Below are 9,229 nucleotides of genomic sequence, written 5' to 3' on the forward strand. Positions count from 1 at the left end.
TATACTATTCATCACACTAAAGACTTTAAAATTGATCTTTTCTATTACTTTAGCTACAAACGAAGAAGCTCAAACAAGGCCTAAACACCTAAAAACAGAAGTATCCGTACATCACGCAGGTGCGGATAAGGATGGGCAAGAGAAATCCATTGATTTTTCAAAAAAAAAAACGTTGTAAAACACAAAAGTACTTTCCGAGAGCACTAAGTACTCGAAGAAACTTTGTAGTAGAAAAATTACTAAATTAGGTTACAATCGAGGGACCAAGACGATAATTCGTATATTTTAATACAATAGTCGTAAGCTATGGTACTTTTATATGAAATTTTCCTATTGATAATACGAAGTCTTAGTATTTTTTATAGTAAAATCCTAGATAGTATAAACTAGTAGAGACATAATTGAATTATATAAAAAGACTAGAAGTAATAAGTACATAAAATAAAATAAAAGACTAAATTTGTAAAAAGAATTGCTATTGTCTGTAGGAATATGAATTATACTATGACACTTTCTATTTTTATATTATGGAGTAAGGCCAATTCGAAAGATCGCTCTCGTATATTAGTAAGTGACTTAGTAAGCGAGCCTAACGTTAGACAGAATGGAGCCGAGCGTAAACGATGTCAGCCGACCAACGCTCTACTGAAATTCCTTAAATTTATCGATCAATTTTATTTGTTGCAAAGATCCTTATTACAACAAATTATGATAATTCGAAAGGTTATAATTGAAAAACAAATTTTTCACAAGGAGAAAAAAAACTATTTTTAAACCTCGATATTAGGATATTTTAGTACGTTAAGATATAGTGCTTAGAATTTGAAAAATGCTATCACTGTGAACAATTAATAAATAATTTAATGGAAATCCATTTAAGTGCTAGCATTTATTTCATAAAGGCCATACATTTCTGGATCTCATTATCTAGTTTAGGAGGATGGAATATGGCCGTGCTTCCGCGTTAGAGACCCGTGTTCGATTCCCATCAACTTTATATATGTGTGTGTGTGTGTGTGTGTGTGTGTGTGTGTGTGTGTGTGTGTGTGTGTGTGTGTGTGTGTACTGTTCAATGGCAATTTAAATCGATATAATTGTGCGAAAGAGTTGAACATCCCATAATAAATAAGTCTGCATTTACGTCGTATGCTTGTGTAAAGGATACGTGTGTCGTAACCTTCAACGCGACGCGGCGCATGTTGGGCTTATTTTTTTTTCGTCTGCTAATCTGACTGCACCAATTTTTACTAAGTCGCTTACTAAATCAGTGCGCCAGTTTCTCCTAATGTTACTATAGTCATTTGCAAATATTGCAATCTTCTGTAGATATTAATGCAAGAAATTTAGAACTTTCTTCTACCGAAATTAGTAAGTGGCCTTGCTTACTGGCTTACTACAGAGCTTTGTAAATACTTTAAACCTTTTTTGAAATAAATGTAACATTTTTAAATTTTATTCTAATGAATTTTGTATTTCGGCATGTAGTTGCTAGTTACTACTCGTAATAGTAAACATTACAAAAGTTCCGCAAAGTCCCTCCATTACAAACTAAAAATAGTAAAATCTAGTCTGGTCGATCTATAGAGAATCATCATTTATTTAGTCGTATAAGTTATCAAATTTTGAGCTTAGAACTCTAGGAACCATAAAAAACCAACAACTTCTGCAAATTCTACTCTTAAGGAGTAAGTTATATAAGTGGCACCTGATTATCGAAGCCGATGGATAAAACAATCAGTTTCTAAAAATTTGAGAGGTTTGTTAAATTCAACTGACTTTGATTAATTGTGGGCTTCAATAATTTAGAAAATTTGTAATAAAAATGCTTCGTGGGTTAATTTATTGTTCTTTTTAAGTCATTCTTAATTGAGATTTATTATAAAAAATGATGAGCATACCCTCCACCGTTTTCAATCTGCCTTTGCAAATGAAACAGAATATTGAAACGCCCGTCACATATTCCGTGTCAGCTGCGGCGTTTAGCAAAAATTTTAGACAGACACTGGTTGTGCCGAATGCGTCATTAGTCGCTTCTAACCTCCTGGCCGGCCTTGAACAGTCGAATTCAATGGCAAGTGCCTAGCCCACTGGCCTGGTACCCATCAATACGGTACCTGCATGTACCTTGTCTACTCAACCCTACACCGCGGTGTAGGGTTGAGAGTTTCGAAGGGAAAGAAAATTAGCCGGTGCACCGGCTCATTTTCTTTTCCTTCGACACCGTTTCCAAAACAAATAGCCCCAATGCTTTTAGTTAACGATTGCCTCGGCCTCATCAGGGCGTTTCAGTTACCAGCTCCACCCATGCCCGAGTACGCTGGGCCGAATTACGAAGAGCCGCAGAATTTTCTGGCTGATCGCGTACAACACTTCACACAGCCAAGTATAGAGCTCGGCGTATGCACTTTTAGGGTTGAAAAGGATCTCAAAGGACAAGCTTAGATCTGGCGCGCAAATTATGAAGGTCTCTCGTTCACCTAGGAGAAATTTAAAGAACAATTGCTAGCCAGGTTCAACAGTGTAACAGTTACGATGCAGCTACAACAAACGCTGTACTCACGAAGACAAGGCGAGAGGGAAGCGGTTGCCAGCAAACAGAACGTTAGTTCGCGATCACAACCCGACGACTTTCGCCTCTTTGCTAGAGTTTGAAACACAAGCGAAGCAGGACGCGGTGGATTACGTCCCACGGAAGAAGGAGCTAAAGAAGAATGATAGCAGGAATCAGCGAATGCAGGATAATTTTCAACCCTAATAATTTTCCACCCTGTCGTTACTTCGCTGGAAGGCACATGTACAGATACTACTCGGTGTTGACTGCATACCGTAAGGACCAGCCAAGGAAAGACCAGTCTCGATCTCCTCTAGTTCACCAGTCCTGGGCTGTATATACTCCACGAACCAGAACTTACCACGCACTAGGGTTCACCCTAGGGCCCGCAAAGTCGTGGCAGAGAGAGACTCATGTGCTTCGGACAACTTTGTCAACTACCTAGCACATCCTGAAGGACGCGGAACGGAAAAGTCTGAAACCGGGTCCCAGTTTTGCACTTCTCGGTCCACGGAACAACAATGCGGCTCAGGTCACGCCTTCCTTTAGCACCACAATTGGGTGAGAGAACTTACGCCGGCATGTTTATGCTAGTGACCAGATGCTTACTGACATCACTCTTGGGCGCACCTAATTAAAGCAGTACGATGTCCATCACGAACACAAGACGGACTGCCTGTACCCTGGCAATAAGAAACGCCAACGTATCTACTTAGAGCCTATGCCCATCTTTTCGTGATCATACATTCTCCAATACAGTTTGATTTTTCCATCGAGATGTCTACTGATGTTCCAAAACGTATGCATGAAGCCATGGAGCTCCACGACACGGTGTTCCATCGAGGAGTACAGCTACGCCAGACGCTCAGTTTCTTCCAGCGGAAACCCGGTACCACTGCAACGAGCAGGTGTGCCTTATCCGTGGTATGAGCGATAACAAGATATCGCCTCTATTTAGAGGGTCGACGATTCATTCCACGAACTGACAGCAGAACTCTCACATGGCTAGACCGGATGAAGGATTCTAACCGCAAGCTGAGGACGCACTCTCCTGCCAGCCGGATCCGGGGGAAGTTTCAACATGAGAGCCCGACCTGGAGCGCATGATTTGACCGAAGATAGTCACAGTCCCACCTACGAATTTTTCTGAGGTACCAGTCCTCAATTCAGTCTATTCGCCTACACTCGTCGATGAGATATCCTGAGCACAGCCAGAGGACCCAGTAATCGGTCACATGATTGCCCAATACTTTGAGATACGGCAGTGCGGGCCGAGAGGTTCGAAAGAGGAGGATTTTCTCCACGATAATTTTCTGGATGAGAGGAGTCTGTGGAAGAAAAGCCTGAAAGACGGACATTGGAAGCTACATGTTGCAGTGAATCTCCGGCAGAAAGTGATGTGGGAGTACCACGTTGCACCACTCGTTGGACACCCTGGTGCATAAGGAAAGACCTGGTCCAACGAGAGGAAATCCTGCAGGCGGACAAAGACCTCGCACACCATATACCGGTTGGGAGACTATTCCGGTGGATTTAATGGGCCCTTACCCACTCAATGCACGAGGGAATCGATTTATCCTCGTCATCAGGAACATTTTTACTACGTGGGTCGAGGCATTCCCTCTAAGAAATTCTGATGCCCCGACTCTCATCAGAACTCTCGAGGACGATTTTTTCTCCCGTTTCGGCTACCCTCGCCGAATACTCAGCGACAACGGGGGATAATTTACAAGCAAAGTGTGAATTGATGCCAGTCGCCGATGGGAAGGCGGTCTCTGGACGACACAGAAGGACAATCCTCGAGGAAACCAAACAGAACGTCGCAACCAGAAGGTTAAAAAGGGACTCCGGTTGCAACTGCACTCAGAAAATCAACGAACCTGGGACCAACAATTACCACAATTGCTTTTTGGGTTGAGAAGGAGAAACGCAACAACAGGTTACACACCTGGATATATAATGATGAGTCGAGAGATTCCTCGACCGGGAGAGTGGAACTTCTGTCCTGCGGATAAAGCCCAGCCAGAATCAGCTACTCAATTTTAGCGCAAAGAAATAGCAACACATCGACAAGAGCAGTACCAGCGTCGTTATACCGGCCCGCCAGCGCCGTCGACCTTCACCGTCGAGATTAGGGTTTCGCTGTCAATCGCCAACAATCGAAAAAGGCAGCAAAATTTGACGCAGCCCTCGCGATGGTCCGAACCGGGCCACACCAAGTCGTCGGTACCGCCTCGAACGGTGTTTTCTGGGTGCAGAAACAGGACGGCTTGTACAAGCTCTACATGACGCAATTAATATCCGCTCCACCACCGCGAGAGGAGATTGCAACTAGCCCCCAACAACGACAAGAGCATGCCCCAGAAGCTTGTCATGAAATCTTCAAAATCTCATTTAATTACCATGGGGAAATTTTCTAAAAATTAAAACCATGTTACAGGGTTTCATGGAAATGTTCCCATGTATATAAATAATATAAATATAAATAAATAATATAAATAATCACTAATGGACCATTTAAATATTTAGCATTACTTTTTGAATAATTTTCAATTGTTTAAAGAAATGCAAATTATTTAAACAATTATTTATTCAACAAAAATGTAAAAATTAATCGTATTTTCTGATTGAAATGCAATATTTTGTCATTGTTTGAAGTAATCAATATTCCGAAAAAAATGTTATGGATTTTCTTTCTCCAAAAATATAAACTTAGGGGAAGGGGGTTGTCTTGCGTTGTAGCTCGAAAAGCCTTTATTGGACCACCCTAACGTACATATATCAGGGTGGCCGTTTTAGTCGAAGAGAAAGTTGAGTTTAAATCTTTTTAGATATCTGGAAATTTGTGAATAACAGAAGAGTTCCTTAGGGTGCTTGAAATCTGTCCAGTGACAAAAATGTACTAGGGAAAAAATTACCAACCCCCTGAAACTCTATTGGCAACGGCATAATTTCGATACATTTCTTTTAATGTTTAATAAATTTCTATTTGTTTAAACCATATTTATCTGCTCAAGCAATTTTTTTTCGATAACTAAGAAAATTAATTAAAATAGAACACATAGAATAATGTTTCTGACTATATAGTGTGTAGAAAGACTGAATTTACCACTTTTTAATTTAAAAAAAAATGTAATTTGTTTAAATAATTTCGTAAATTTTACTTTTGGTATTTAATTAAATTCTCACTATAACTTGTTATGTAAACATTTTTCGGAGCATGAGTGGGCTTTTTAAAAGAGAAAAAATCGAAATGACTTCACATTCGAAATTAGAATAATTGAATTTTTCAAAATTTGAAATTTACTATTTAAAATAATTGTTTTTTGACACCTGTGATTTCACATTTCTGAAGGATTTATTTTTAACCCAACCAAACAGACATGTAGATAATTTTTGTCGATACTATATAATATAATTAAATTATATAATCAGTTTTTCGGAACATTGAATGTTGCTTCTTAAAAAATATTCACGAGCACTCACTGACTTGTACATGATCTCAGAGATAGCATATTTCTTTAAAATGAACTGTTTTGAAGCTTATTTTTTTCTTGAAAAGATATAAACGCAGATGGCCCTGAGCACTTTTTTATGCATTCCTGCGTTATTGTGGAGGTAATCTGCTGACTGATTTAAAAAAATTCTTCTTTCCGAAACGCATTCCATAAATTTCCATAAAGTTCTTTAAAAAACATTTTAAAGTTATTTCTTGTCTTAATCTTAAAACATTTTCATATTTCTTTATACAAATAGCAATCACGTAATATATAAATGATGAATTCTTCCAAACATTACTTTCGTTGTGTTTTTATATACAGACCACCCTCTTAATAATGCCGCTCTCAATATTGTTGCTCTCAATAGAGCCGTTAATCCTAATCCGAGCTCGGGCTCTACCCCCTCTACTGCGCTTTCCCCTACTCGCTCAAAGTGCGGATCCGCCTTTCTCAATAACCCCGCGTGAAGGTTACACGATTTTACACTTTTACTCCTAAATGAGGCATTCACGTCAGCGCAGCACTTTTGAGAAAGGACTTCTGAAATTCATGCACGCTCGAGAACGTGATAGTGGTGGGTGAACCCCATTCCAAGAAAAGTTATCCCCCTACAAGCCCGATCGCGGCACTATTGAGAAGTTGCACTTTACGCTCGAACTGCAAAGAAAAGAACACCAAAGATACGTGCGTCATAACTCCAAAGGAGCGAGCGCAATTTTTCCCCTCTATCACCGCCCTATGCTGGAACATTACATCTTTTAACCTTCTGAGCGAGTCAGTTCATTGTGTTTACATTCAATACATTCATCGGTGACAAACTGCACATGCGTACGTACGCATAGTAAGCGTACATACGTGCTCACACATTACCCTCTAAATCTAAATGTCGCAGGAGTGGGAGCCCCTTTAGCGGTCGTATCGTTGGAGCTCCAAATTCCCGAGATTCTTGTATCTTTCAAGTTCCAGTATATATGTTATTTATGAAAGTATGGGGTAATTTTCATACTAGAATTTCTGACAAACTTTAGAACATCCGGCATTTTGTAGAATCTCTGTAATTTCGGAGAATCAATAATACCTATTCCATTCTTTCAATCAACTTCTTTTAGATGTCTTCTTCATTTTCCAACAATGTAAAGGGTCTGAGTAATTCCTGACCTTTTTCGGGCAGTAATTTGTTTGCAACTGTAGTTGAATAAACTTAATATTATAAGAATTCTTTGCAATAATTATACTTAAATTGTTAACAATTGTACGATAAATATAATGCTAGTTCTAAAGGTTTTTAATAGAAGAAAGACACTGGGACTTCGATTTACCGATGATTTTGGACTCGACCTTAATAGCTTTTACGGTAAATTGGTGATCTCTGAACCCTCTATCTGCTTGTTGCTTGTAGGTTCTTATTGTGCCGAAACTTTAAATTGCGCAAATCCGATGAGCTTCCAAGCGCCTATCTCTCGCCTCCTTTCCCGAATGTAACGGTGTATTAAGTGCTGGTAAATCGGGGCCTCAGTGTAGGGACTAAATTGTATGAATTATAGAGATTTTCCCAATTTAAGTAACATTTAAATATGTCAGTAAAAACAGCTTTTATGCTTGCTTTTGCAAATTCATTATATTAGATCTACAAATTAATTCGGTACCTTTACTTTAATATCTTGTAACTATTGTTCTAACTAGAATTTTTTCCCGCTCTAAGGTAGATTTTAGGGCCGAATCTTGAGCTTTAGAGCAAAATATATTGGGTGCCGGCCTTGCGGACATTACCTTAAAAAATCATTGATCAATAACATAGCATCCGACAAAGAACATTTGAGACACTGCATTTTATATTTACTGCTATGGTACCTTTCTTAGGCCATAAGGTGAAATTCAACTCAGTGAAATCTCTGCCACGTCCTTTTGCAACGCCATTCATCTAAAAGTATATTTTAATTGAGTCCGTTTGAATCGGAAGAACTCCGAATCCTTCCGATCGATTGCCCCTAATGACCCTCGCGGTAAATCGGGACTCTCTAGCCCACTTTTCTCCTTCTTGCTTATGGCTTCAGATAGTGTCGAACCGTAAACTATGCATCTCCGCTGACCTTGCATGCAGTTCCCTCTTGTCCCCAGTTTAAAAGCTAAATCCAGTTCGAATGGCTCCGTCTGATTACGATTAATTCTTTTGCAGTCCGAATTGGTGTGTCTCAATTTCATTCCGAATGCATCCGCGGGAATCCGAATTGCATTGAGTGTCCTGCAAAAGTTCAGTATCATGCGAATTCACTCGGACTGAAAGTATACATAAATTCTTGGTGAGTCAGGCGGACTCATTTCGTATTAATTTCCTTCAAAAGTTCGGATTCACACTGATTGATTCGGATTGAAATTATACAAAAGTCCATGAGGAACCATTCGAACGCCTTCAGAAAAAAACGGATTGGTTCGGACTAGATTTATAAAATTGTTCGCGGGCTCAAACAGAAATGCCTCTGAATGCGAAATGAGAGATTTCGCGTTCAAATTGATTTTTTTCATAAAGTTATGTACAAAACAAATTAAAAATAATTGACTTCTGAAAACGCACCCATCTTGTACTCATCCGTTCAATTAATTGCGAAAAAATTATCTCAATGTTATTGAAAGCAGAGCAGAAAAATGAATACGATTGCAAAGCATGGAATCGAATTCACGAAATGATGCCGTGAAATCTGCTGGCATCAACTTCACTTTCAAAGTTCAATATTTTTTTTACGTTTCAATTTTTTTCAATTTTAAAGGATTCAAATTTAGAATTACCCCACAATGTATTCGTTAATTTTCAGATTCTTTTTTTAATGCTTCCAATCACAATTTGTTTAGTTTCAGAGGTTTAAATCTAAATTTTCGATTTGTATGCTATTAAAATTTAAATTAACCAAAAAGCAGCCAGGTTTCACTTAAGAGAATTTTTGCTAGTTTCAGATTATAAATTAAAATTTTAAATGACATATCACATGACCGACATTTTTTTTGTATGAAGCAACTTTTCTATTGGTTGCGGTATTATTTACTTCAAGCAATTATGCAATTTGGAGTGTAAAAATATATAATATCTTATGTGGAACCAATATATGAAAGTTTGACGAACTTTGGGCTTTGACAATCTTTTAAGATTATCTATTTCTTTTTCGTACATTACGTCATGGTACAA

The sequence above is a fragment of the Belonocnema kinseyi genome, chromosome 1 (genome assembly GCF_010883055.1).
Source record: "Belonocnema kinseyi isolate 2016_QV_RU_SX_M_011 chromosome 1, B_treatae_v1, whole genome shotgun sequence".
NCBI lineage: Eukaryota > Metazoa > Arthropoda > Insecta > Hymenoptera > Cynipidae > Belonocnema > Belonocnema kinseyi.